The sequence below is a fragment of the Narcine bancroftii genome, chromosome 11 (assembly GCF_036971445.1).
Source record: "Narcine bancroftii isolate sNarBan1 chromosome 11, sNarBan1.hap1, whole genome shotgun sequence".
Taxonomy (NCBI): Eukaryota; Metazoa; Chordata; class Chondrichthyes; order Torpediniformes; family Narcinidae; genus Narcine; species Narcine bancroftii.
The window spans coordinates 91,955,582-91,968,407 of record NC_091479.1 but is presented as its reverse complement, the minus strand read 5'-3'; positions in this window follow the sequence as shown (position 1 = coordinate 91,968,407).

Here is a 12,826-nt window from a genome sequence, read left to right as displayed (position 1 = left end):
CTACACAAGGCAAAAATGACAAACTGGGCTGTTAGATGGGTCCATAACTTTCAAAGAATGTAATTGAAATTGGAATTTTCATGACTTGTGGACAGTTCAGAAGGAAAAATGCCAAGTTTTGCTTTGTGATCATGACAGACTCTGGGAAAGCAAACAAGTCAAGTCAAATCAAGTTTATTGTCATCAGATCATACAAGTACACCCCGACAAAACAGCATTCTCCAGTCGTCAATCAGATATAACACACATATAATACAGATTATAGACAAACAATACATATGCAGGACAAGTATTTCATCTGTCCAAAAAAAAATGTTGTTTTATAACTACGAGAGTCCAGGATAGTTAGTGTGAGCAGTTCCTTAAGCATTCTCATTGCCTATGAGAAGAAGATGTTCCTATGGGTGGTGGTACTCTGATACTCCTGTATCTCTTCCCCAATGAAAACAGCTGAAAAATGCTAATGTGCAGAGTGGAAGGGTTCCTCAATTATTTTGTGCACCCACTTCAGACAACTATCCTGGTATATCACGTCAATGGAGGTGGGGAGGGGGGGTGCTGGGGGGAGGGAAGAGTCTACTGATCCCCTCTGCCACTCTTATGGTCCTGTGGATTGACCTCCTGCTCATCAGAAGCTACACAGATTTCAAAAAACAAAAATATTTCTTATTTCAATATAAAGTTTGAAGGCAGAACTGATTCACAGAGAGTTGCGGGTCCTCAAAAATGTACGGAGGAATTAGTAACTGAACCTCGCAGTAAAGAGGTTCACAGTGGTGGAGTCGATGAAAGGGGAGGGAGGTTTGTGTGATGTGCTCACAACTCTCTATAGTTTCATTGCAGGTTACATAGGTGATTGAAGCAGACAAGAGGAATAGGTGCAAGCTGACACCCAAAGCAAACCGCAGCAATAACATGGAGAAGTAAGGCCCAGATAGCCTAGTCAAACTGAATAGCCTATTCTCAGGTTGTAACTGCCATGTAATTTTGGGGTACTGGTGACATTTTCTGTCCTTCATTTTGTGTGCATTTAAGCCACCAAACTTGACATGACATGCATCTAATACAATGAAACATTTCCTCTCTTCTTTTAGTTGCATTTCTAAAAGTGAGATAATTAATAGTGCGCTGACAAAGCAAAGGAGTCGTGATTACTGGCAGCTGCAAGCAGGACCACCAATATTTCAAGATTATGCGGGTGCAGAAATCACTGTGGAATTTTAACCTTGACTTTCTGTTTTGCTTTGTCTTCTGTACCCAGTGTTCCCTTGCAACTTTCAACTTCCAACTGGCAAAGAGAAAGCAAAAGCCTATAGATTTTACATATCTGAACAAAAAGAAAAAAATGTTCTGAAACATTCAGTGGGTCAGTCATTGCATGGAGGAGAAATAAGAGCTGCTTAAAAGATGGAAGAGAGAATAATACAGGTGAATGAACAAAAAGAACTAAGGTAGAATTATACAAGACTTGCTGATAGTTTGATGTGGACTCCAGAGAGTGTAACTGTTGTTCGCACTTTTCACCTTTCCCAGGTCTGAAATGGTGTTGGGGCAGTAAGTCACTTCATCTGAACAGAGAAAATGGGTTCGGATAATTATGACTCATTTGTAAAAAAAACGTTTTTCAATACTTTTAAATATTTTAAAGTGCTTGTTTTATTTAATTCATCTTTAATTGATTTTAAATGTATATAAGTTCAGAGGCATTCATAAAAAACAGAGTTTTCTTGTGGGGCTCGACAGGAGCGATGCTAGGGTGGCATAATGGGTGAAGCGGTTAGTGCAATGCCATCACAGCGCCAGCATTCGGGACTGGGGTTCAAATATCATGCTGTCCATAAGTAGTTTGTACATTCTCCCCGCGTCGGCGTGGGTTTTCCCCAGGAGCTCCAGTTTCCTCCCACGGTTTGAATCGTACCGAGGGTGTAGATTAACTGACTCATGGGCTGAAATGGCCTGTTACCAGACTGTGTGTATGTATGCACCTGTATGTTACTCTGGCCAGGTGTCAAGAACCTGGGCTCTCACTCTTAAAGTAAGAGGCTAAGCATTAAAGACAGTGAAGTAAAGGAAGTTCTTCAGCCAATCTGAATCATATATATATGTATGAATATGCACATACATACATCTACAATATATTCACAAATGCACATACATATATTCAAAAATATACTGTCACATCTTGAGTAGGGCACAAGTTCACAGATGTGAAGCAGTAATTTTATTTGCTTCATCCAATGATAGTTTCTCCAAGATAAATATTTAGAATTGTCCTCCATTTTTATAAAAGAATGTATAAAAGCTTTTCAACTAAGGCAAAATTAACGTCCAAGTTTATTTTAACATGCATCAAGGTACAGTGAGAATGTTCACTTTGCGAGCAATCTGGCTCTTCAACCAGCACATAGTACAGCCGTTGAAAATAGAGCACAGAGTGCAAAGTTGTAGGGAGAGATCAAAAAACATTGTTTTGCTCATTTTTCATTTGTTCAGGAGCTTGATCATCTGATGGGGCGTGATCTTCCACTTATGAATCTTCTTCCCAACCGGAGGTAGGAGAAGAGAGTGTGACTGGGGTGAGGCGAGATTTTTGACATGCTGGTTGCTTTTCTAAGGCAGCAGGAAGGGTTGGTGGAGTCGATGAAAGGGGAGGGAGGTTTGTGTGATGTGCTCACAACTCTCTATAGTTTCTTGCGGTCTTGGGCAGAACAGTTCCCGGACCATTCAGTGATGAATCCTGACAGGATCCTTTCAGACATGCATTGCTAGAAATTATTGAGGGGTGCAGGTGACAATCTCAAACGTTACATTTCTCATTATTTTTCAATGACCAACGAAAGTCCAACACCCTCATTAAAATGTTTTTTTTTGTTATTCTGACTTAACACATTGCTCACAGGATTAGAACAGCACCCATTTGTTTAAAAAAGGGAATCTTTCCCCACAAAGAATTTTGGAATAAGCCAATATTCAGCTTTTTTAAAAAAATAAAATTATCACCTGATTTGTATTAATAAATCATGTCAGGTTTAACCCAGAGTGAACCCTCATTTGCAATCCCTGTCAACCATAATAAACCCCAAACGTCTATACAATAGAAAAGAATAATGCAATGTTGGCTTTAGAACTCCAATACTTTGAAAAATATTATATCCTGAAGTCCAAAAGACACTGTGAGATCCATTGGATAAAAATCAGAGGCACTGTATTTAGCCCAAAGCCATTTGACCTGGTGAAAGGCACACACAAAATTAATTGTGCAGCCTCATTAACGTGACATCAGTGACTGCTCAGGATCGATCATGTTGTTTCTTACTTTAATTTTATTTTAACTTAGAGATAAAGCACTAAACAGAGCCTTCGCCCCATGAGCCTGCGCCACTCAACTACACCCAATTAACCTACAAACCCCATACACCTTTCGAATGTGGGGGAAACCGGAGCACCCGAAGGAAACTCATGCAGACACAAGGAGAGCGTACAAACTCCTTACAGACAGCATCAGATTCGAACAATGATTCCGCTAACCATGATGCTCTTTAGTGCATTAACCCAGGGTCTAGTACTCAGGAAGCCTCCAGTACCCTCTCGTATCCCGATTCTGATGCCCTGGCACCCCTTCAGCAGGTGGTCATGAGCCAGTCTCCAGCAGTCCTCAGCCTGGTGTAAGCCCTTTGCCCGCAGTCAACAGCAGCCCATGGGTTCTTCTCCTCGAGTCACCAAGAGCCCGCCACCTTATTGGTCCGCTGCAAAAGTCTCCGTCCCTTAGGGTCATCACTTCTGTTTCTCCATCTCTTACAGGGAAAGGTTTCCCTTGTTCTGGTGCCTTGCACCAGTCCTCTCCTTCCCTGGAGTCTGCAACCCTTCATGGCTGCTGCCATAGACAGGTGCTGACATCTTGGGTCCTGACGCCGCGGATACAGTATTTTTAAAATAAACTACTATCAGTTCGTTTAACAGGCCATTTAAAGCCTATACAGAGCCAATGCAGTCAGACTGGGTGGTCGAACCCTGTGGGAGAGAACTCAGACAGCACTGCCATTACAGCAGCTGATCTAAACTCTACCTTCCCAAACACTCCCAGTCTTCTGCCCCCTTGCACATTATGAATCTACCTAGGAGAAGCAGGAGGGAGGAACTAGGCAGCATCCATGGGTAGAAACGATCACAATGTTTCAGGTGGGGCCCCTTAATCCTGACTCTCAACTGCAGTTTCTCTATGGATCTCTACCTTAAAAATATTTAGACTGCTTCCACTGCCCTTTGAGAAAAGAAAGAGCTTCAAGACAAAAAATAAAAAAGATTTAATTTCTGCTTGGCTGAATGACCTTTCATTTTTAAACAGGTTCCCCTAGTTCTGGATCATCCCAGAAGAGGAAACATCCTCTTTACTTCTACACCATCAAGATACCACAGAATCTAGCAAAGCCTTCTACATATAGCAGGAGGAGCAGGGAACAGAGGTGCCAGGTCTCGGAGGGAGATGTCAGATAGGAGTTTGGCTCCAGAAAACTCTGATGTGGATTCTTAAACTCAGCAGGAAAATCTGATGGGGATTGACACTGAGAAGCTTTCATGATTGGTAATAAATAGGCCTATTGGAATGAATGGTTGGCATGTTAAAATGCACAGTTTAAACTTTGCTTTGGGTTGTATGTAGGGGTTGATAGTCATCCATGAACATGGGAAGTATTTCAATTGCCACACATGGAGAGCCGACCAACACTCAGCATTCATTACCAATATCTCAGCTTTCATTTCTGCCCAGGCAGAAATCACCCAACTGAGAGAATGCTGCCGAGGCCATCTTTGCTCTGGGTATAAGGATTGCTAAGAGCTGACATAGAGGCCAAGTGGAGCATTTGTGGACAGGTTTCACCATTTCACTAGCACCTTTATAGTTCCCCACAACCCGTGGTGCCTGGGATTTGGAACAGACTCAGTTAAGAGGGCACTTCTTACTTCACATAGCAATCCTTTGATCTGGCATTTAAGCAGAATGTAGGTCCATGGAGCAGAGTTTGGATAATCTTTCAACAGAAGTCCTTATCTATAAAAGGTTTAAGGGGAGTATCTCTACCGCATGTGGCTGAGCAAACAGCAGTGTGTAAAGGAGCCTTTGCTTTCCTTAGAAGATGCTTACAGAGACCTGCCATGAGCAGGTACAATGTAGAGGCAAAAAAAAAAAGTTGCCTGTGCCAGTTGTGATCATTGCAACTGAAAATGTCTTTGCCTCTTGGCTTCAAATTTGTTTCTAGAAATAGAGCCACAAAATACTCCTGGAAATTGCAGCACTCCATGACGCTTGTGAGGTAAGAGAAGGGAGATAACCAGGGAGGGCTGAATTTAAAACTACCTTGGCTCAGTGAAGACAGAGTGAGAGTGGAGATTTTAATTATGGGGCTTTCTCAATACTGCAAGGAGCCAGGTGCCACTCCAAAATGTCAAGATGTACAGCACCAACCAAGAATTCGTTGCCAGAATAAAGCCACCGTGCTTCCAAACAATTACCGACAATCCTGAAAGTTACATTGCACCCACTTAAATGTAGCAGGGTCAGGGAGTCCTTTTGCCAGTCACACTTTAAAGGATACATTAACTTCATGGGTCAATTTGGCAGCCCTGGTATCCAATCACGAGCAGGAAAACTGATCATGTGTTTTACGTAGGTATGATCTGCACAAGCCCCCACATTCCCAATTTGACAGATACCATGAGACATACTAAAATGTGCATGCACATATTGCACAGAAAAATAATTAACTAATGCCTATAAGAACTCAAACTGGAAGCAACATTTCAATGTTTTTTTTTATGTATGAAGAATGATTTGGAAATAAAATCAACAGTTTTATGCACCGCCTGGAATCAGATTCATTAGTTTGTTCAGTCTCGCGCTTCAAACCCAATGTCTGTTTTGTTTTTTTTTAAACCTTTACTCCCTTTAACATCCTAAGGCATCTTGTATCTCTAAATATCATAATCATTTGACTAAAAAAAATGTGGTCACATATTGATGCTGAATAAAATTATTTTGTGGAGGTGTTTCTGAATCTGGCCTATTGGAGAGCAACCAGCTTAACTCACTGAAGAAGTGTTTCATTACAGAAATGTACTAAGTAATGCATTTTGGCAGAAAGAACAGGAAAGGCATTATTGTTATAATGTTGTTATAAAGGGTAGAAATCCAAAAGCAAAGAGACCTTGGTGTGTTTGTACTCACATTTGGAAATAGCAGTTCAGGTTTAGAAAGTGATTAAAAGAGCAGATATGAAATCCTGGTTTTATAAGTAAGAGGCACAGTGTACAAAACCAAGGAAGTTATGTTGAACCCTTGTAACATTCTGGATCACTTGGAAGTTGAATACAGCAACAATTCTAAACAGGAATGATGTGAAGGCCCTGGAGAGTGCAGAAAGAATTTAATAGAATGAAGCTGGGGATGAGGGACTTCCAGTTACTTGGACAGACTAAATAAGCAAACAATGATTTCCTTAGTGCAGAGAAGATTGAAAGGTGATTTGAGAGAGATGTTTCAAAACCACTGAAGACTAAATTAAGTGAGAAAAACTGCTTTCATTGGCAAAAGGCTGTGAATTAAGGGGTGCAAATGTAGAGCGGCTTGCAAAAGAACTGGGGATACTTGAGGAAGAAGAAATTGCATGACCACAGTAAGAGAGCTGAGAAATCATACTAACTGAACTGCCTTTGAATGCTCGCATGGCCTTTTTGAATGGTGTAATTACTCTAACAACCTGATTTTTAATTTCTAAACAGAACTGAAATGCTGGAGGAACACAGCTGTATCCATAGAAGGTAAAGATTTATTTCTGACATTAAGGGTTTAAGCTCTTCTTCAGGGTATAAACAAAAAGCAGGCAGGCCTCTATAGTCTTGAGTATTTTAAGAGAAAGGGGGAAGAAAGGTGTACCGTGGAAAGCATTCTGGCTGGATGTATCACTGACTAGTATGGAGGTGCCAACACTCAGGACAAGAAAAATACTCCAGACATCAGGGGCACCAGTCTTTATTCCATTTAGGACATCTTCAAGAGCCGATGTCTTGAGAAAGCAGCCTCTATCTTCAAGGACCCCCACCACTTAGGCCATCCCCTCTTTGCTCTATTACAATCAGGGAAAAGGAGTCTCAACATGAGCACTCAGTGGCACAAGGACAGCTTCTTTCCCTCTGGCCATTAGATTCTTGAATGAACAATGAACCATAGACACTATCTTGGACTATTTGGTAAGGTGGTTTATGTACATGTTTGTAGTCATGCTGCCACAAAATAACAGATTTTGTGACAGGTTCATGACAATAAATTCTAAAATTGTAAGGAGGAGCCCAGACCAACAGCCAAAAGATGTTAATTATGACAAGGAGGAAAGGTGAGAATTGATATGAATGAGAGAGAGAGAGAGAGAGAGAGAGAGAGAAAGAGAGAGAGAGAGATCCTCTCTAGTCTTTAAGATGCCTCCCTGCTTTTGCTTATACCTTAAGGAAGGACTCATGGCCAATACACCAGCAATATTTCTTTACCTCCTATGGACACTGTGTGACCGGCAGAGTTCCTCCAGCGTTTCTGTGTGTTTTACTACAATCTCAGCATCTGCAGACTTTTGTGTTTCACTCCATCCAATTTCTAATTCTACCAAGTGTTGGTAGAATGTATGGGGTACCAGTGAAAACTATGATCCAAACCTCCATGCCACCTCACACCTGTTCAAGTACTAAATTTAGTGGTAAAATAACCACAGCATTCTACTATTGTGTTCAGCAAGAAGAAAATATATCATTTTAATAGTTAAACCACATTTTCAAAGAAGCTATAAAAGCCCTCTGAAAAAAATTAGAGGATTGACATTTTATTCATTTTTATATCAACCTGGATAATCAGCCAATTTCCTACATATTCTGGAAATCCATAGAGTCTGTTGTTAGATGATATTTCAATATCCAGTTAAATATGTTTCATTGCACTTACTGAGCAGCACTTCATATAAAATGTCAATGAAAGACATTTATTGGACAGCAAAATTTTCCATTCTATTTTTTCATATTACGCACATAGTTAAGTAAATTCCATTCTCCTTAACCTGCTACTTTCCATGCTCGAACCAGTCAAATAATAACATAAATATTAGTAAGAGTCTGATAAAGTACATAATCCTTGACTTCTGCTAAAAGATAATAAAAGTCACCATCGCTAAAACATTAAATCACGGACGAGGTTATACAATGTTCTCCATCACCCTCTAAAACAATGCATTTAAGTTGAAGTATGTCACGAGTCAGACAGAATGGATTGTAAATGGATCCTTCTGATCCCTGGGGGCAGCAGAATCTCTGCCCTCAGATTGACTAGTTGTTTATCATTATTCCATTGCAAAGGTTGTTAAGAGGTCACAGAACAGGTAACATTCTCAGCTCTTCACTAATCTATTCAGAGGCCATTCTCATTTGCAGACCACTTTTACTGAATGTATTTTGTAGCAGCTGGTCTCAGACGTTGAGGCAATAGATCACCTAAGTTTAACCAGAATATTTATACTGCAAAGAATAAACATTGGGCATACATACATGCATGTAAGGACTGATTGGAACTGAAACGTTTAGAGAGGACAAAAATGGCAGCATCCATAAATATATTGGAGAGTAAATTTTAAAAAGTGCCAGGAGGACCAAAGAGTCCCTAAGCACTCTTTAAACATAGCTTGACATCACTTTAAAGTTACACTCCATGAAATATCAAACAGAAGCAATTGAGAGGCTATCTACTCCATAGGGTCTCGCACTGTTTCAGTCCACTGTCGGGTCATGCCCCGACTCTGGACGTAGCTATAACATTGCAGCATAAACACATCACGAGGGGATCATCACTGCAGGGGTCTCTGCAAAGGAGGAAATTGAGCTGGGGAAGAGATGGCATCTGACGCTACAGGAAACCTGAGAAACACTGAAGTAGCTACTAAGTTAAATAGCAGTGTTTTCTTGGAGACTGCATTCAAATTATTTCAGGATAAAAATGCTTTAAAAATTCATTTAACTTTAGTAATTGAAACAAGTAGTTGTGAAACTGCTATCATCTGCCAACATCAGGCTGGAATTTCGTGTGGTCAATAAAAATATAATTTTCATGAATGTGGGTTTTGTGACAAGTCATCTTCAAATTAGAAATATACAAGCTATTTGACATCATAAGGATAATTCAGCAGATAATATCTGAAGTAGTAAGAATGGTAGTCTAGATAACTCCCGACCTTGTGGATATGTTAACAAACAGGACCTCTGGTGATATGTTGTTGCTAGAAGCCAATGCCATAATGTGTAAATTTCTTTATGATAATTTAGTCGCATTTCTGGTGAACTTTCACAATTAGTGTAGTAGATATTACAGCGCCAGTGGCCCAGGTTCAAATCCGGTGTTGCCTATAAAGGAGCTTGCATGTTCTCCCTGTGTCTGCACGGGTTTCCTCTGGGTGTTCTAATGTCCTCCCACCCTCTAAAAACAAATGGGGTTTGTAGGTTAATTGGTATATTTGGGGACCACAGGCTCATGGGTCAGAAAGGCCTGTAGGTTTATTTTATTTTTTAAGTTTTTTTTTTAATTGAGATGTTTCAAAGGAAAAGTTCTATTTCAATAGCTATAATAATCAATGATAGATTTTATGGAATCATATGATCACTACAAAACTACATAAATATTTAATTTTTTTGTGAATATATTTATGTTGAACACATCCACAACTTCTCAAAAAAAAATATTTATCAACATAACATGTAATGGTTTCTTCTTCCAAACTAACTTACTATCTGGAGAGTAACTGAAGCTTCCATATGAAATGCCTACATGTCCCTTGAGCACTGCTCCTGTTGACATGGATTTAGCCTCCATAGGTTCACTAACTACACAGCAATGTGCGTCTTTCTCCACTACCATCCTTGAATTTTTCTGAGCGCAATCACGCTATGATTAGGTCACAAATTACATTGTTTTGCCTTACATTCTTGGTTTTAAATAAAGATTCAGAATTGTGAAGCTAACTTAATTTCCTTCAAGTATGGAACCTGATTCTAAGGACTCTTATCCAGTTTTTTTACCTCTGATGTTTCAAATGTAATATTCTGTACATTATCAAATCCTCTTATCCACGTCCATAATTGTTGCCTGAAATAATTGCTTCAAGTGTGGCTGATAGGCTCATTCACATCCTAGTCTCTGCCAAAAGTATTCCAACATTTTCTTTGTCAACTATGAAAATTTTTAAACTCATCCAACACGACAGGGATCACACTAAAACAGGCAAAATTATTATGGGACAACAGGGAATCATCCAGAGGTAATTCTTACCTCATCTCAAACTAACTATCAAAATATGGGGCAGGGCCTACAGAATAGAAGTGATTTAACACATTTTCAACTGGAGAACTCTAGAATTCTCTATCTAATAAGGCTCTGAAAGTTCCATTGCCTAAATATATTAAAAACAGAGAGAGATATTTAGGTAATTAGGAAATTAGGGGACATGCAGTTCGAGCAAGAAAATGGAACTTGGGTCAGAAATCCACCGTTATCGAAAGGTAAGCAGAGATTAGGGGCCAAGGGGTCTCTTATTCAACTCCCAGGTCAGGCTCATAGTGCTGTCAGGTAGGCAAAGGTCACCAAACCTTTTCTATATTTCCATTGGTGGTCAAGGTAACCGGTCAACTTTCTACAGGAGCACTATCGAGAGTGTCCTGGCCAGCTGCATCACAGTGTGAAGTGAAACCTGAAATTCTGCAGACGCTGTGATTATAGTCAAAACACAGAAATACTGGAGAAACTTAGCCACTCTCGCCACGTCCATAGAGGGTAAAGATACATTACCGAGCCCTTCCTCAATGTATGAGAAAGTAAGGCAGAAAAATGGGGCAGGGAGGAATACAGACCAACAGACCAAAGGTGTTAATTGGATATGATGAGAAGAAAGATGAGAATTGATTTTGGCTCTGTGAAAGGATCACAGAGTGGTACGGTTGCAGTAGAGCATTAGATCGGAGGTCAATCCACAGGACCAGAAGAGTGGCAGAGAGGATTGCTGGAGTCTGCCTCCCCCTCTGCCCACATTGATATGATCTATCAGGATCATTGTCTGAAGAGGGTACGCAAAATCATTGAGAACACTTTCCAGTCACACACATCTTTCAGCAACTCGCATCGGGAAATAGATACAGGAGTACCAGAGCCAGAATTACCAGACTGAGAAATAACTTCTTCTCACAGGCAGTAAGACTTCTAAATGACTGATGAACTCCTCATACAAACCCTCTGAGACCCTACCATTTATTTAACAATATTTATTTATTTTTTATAAATGTATCTATGTACTGCAAATGTATCATTTATCTGTATGTGTGTTACATCTGAATGGATGTAAAGGTTCCACGTTACATTTTAGAATGTAACATACACTATCATCTTGAATTTTTCTGTGCAATTACCATATGATTAGGTCACAAACAGAAATGAGGCTCGAGCGAGGAACAAACCCCTTGGAGGACCAAAGAACGCTGTTTTGTCAGGTTGTACAGTCAGATGATAATCAATGTGAATTTTTCAAAACCTTTTACCTAACTTAGAAATCAGTCAATTGGATTTATCCCAGTACATCACAGCAAAGAGGTTGCACACAACTTGTGCAAGGTGATCTGTTCCACAGTATCTATTTTATCACTGCTCTCTCATTGACACGTTTGGAATTCTACTCTGCAACTATTTTAACTTTCCGTCCCTCTCCATCTTCATAAAGTACTCGAGCTTCTCTCCACACCAGAAGTTTTCATCTGTCCACGATCTTATTATCATTTGGTCCCTTTCTTGTCCTTTTTCTGTTCCTTTATGTTTTGCAATCTTTGTCTTGAACAAGAGCCCCGACCAGAAATGATGACTGTTCATTTCTCTCCATGGATGCTTCCTGGCCTGCTGAGTTCATCCAGCTTCAAGCTAACAGCATCTACTCTTTTTGTCATGCTGCTCCTCAGATCAAATGAGGAATAGGTCTCAAAAGAGGAACTACGTCAAAGGAATGCTGCTCCCTCTGCGGCTATTGACAGTCCAACGGGGTGACGGGGGCCGAATGCAGTGGAGCGAGGGAAACAGGAAAAGGCAGGCTCCACCTCAGGCTCAGCAGCCAAATGTTCCCGCAAATCCGCGAGCATTGACAGCTTCTTGGAATTGTGGCCAGGGTTCGAGGAGGTATGATGGAGAGCAGACAGCTAGATACAGGGACTTCAGCTCAAGCTCAATGTCTACAGATCCTCTGCTGCTGGACAATATGCAGGAATGCTGGACTTCAGAAGAGAGGTATAGCCCAAACTCTTGGACACTTCAGTGGTGCTGAAGGGGAGACAGTAAGTAGCTTCAAGTTTCTGGGAGCAAACATTGCCAATGAGCTGACCTGGACCAACCATTTTGACATCATGGTCATGAAACCACATTAAGCCTCTACATTCTAAGAGGACTAAGGAAGGTCGTCTTCCTGTCCCACATGTCCCTCAACAAATTCCACAGATGTAGCTCCAAAAAACTGATCTCAGTGTGGTACGGGAGCTGTTCTGTCCAAGATTGGAAGAAGCTGCAGAAGGCCATTAACGTCACTCAGAGCATCATGCGAACTTCCTTACCTTCCATCAACACCTGCTACATCGTAGAAAAGGCAGAGAACATCCATTGCCAGACACACTCTCTGGTCTCTCCTCCCATCAGGAGAAGGTTCAAGAGCAGAAAATAGTGCACAAACATGCTCAACGACTGTTTCTTCTCCATGGACATCAGACCACTGAACAA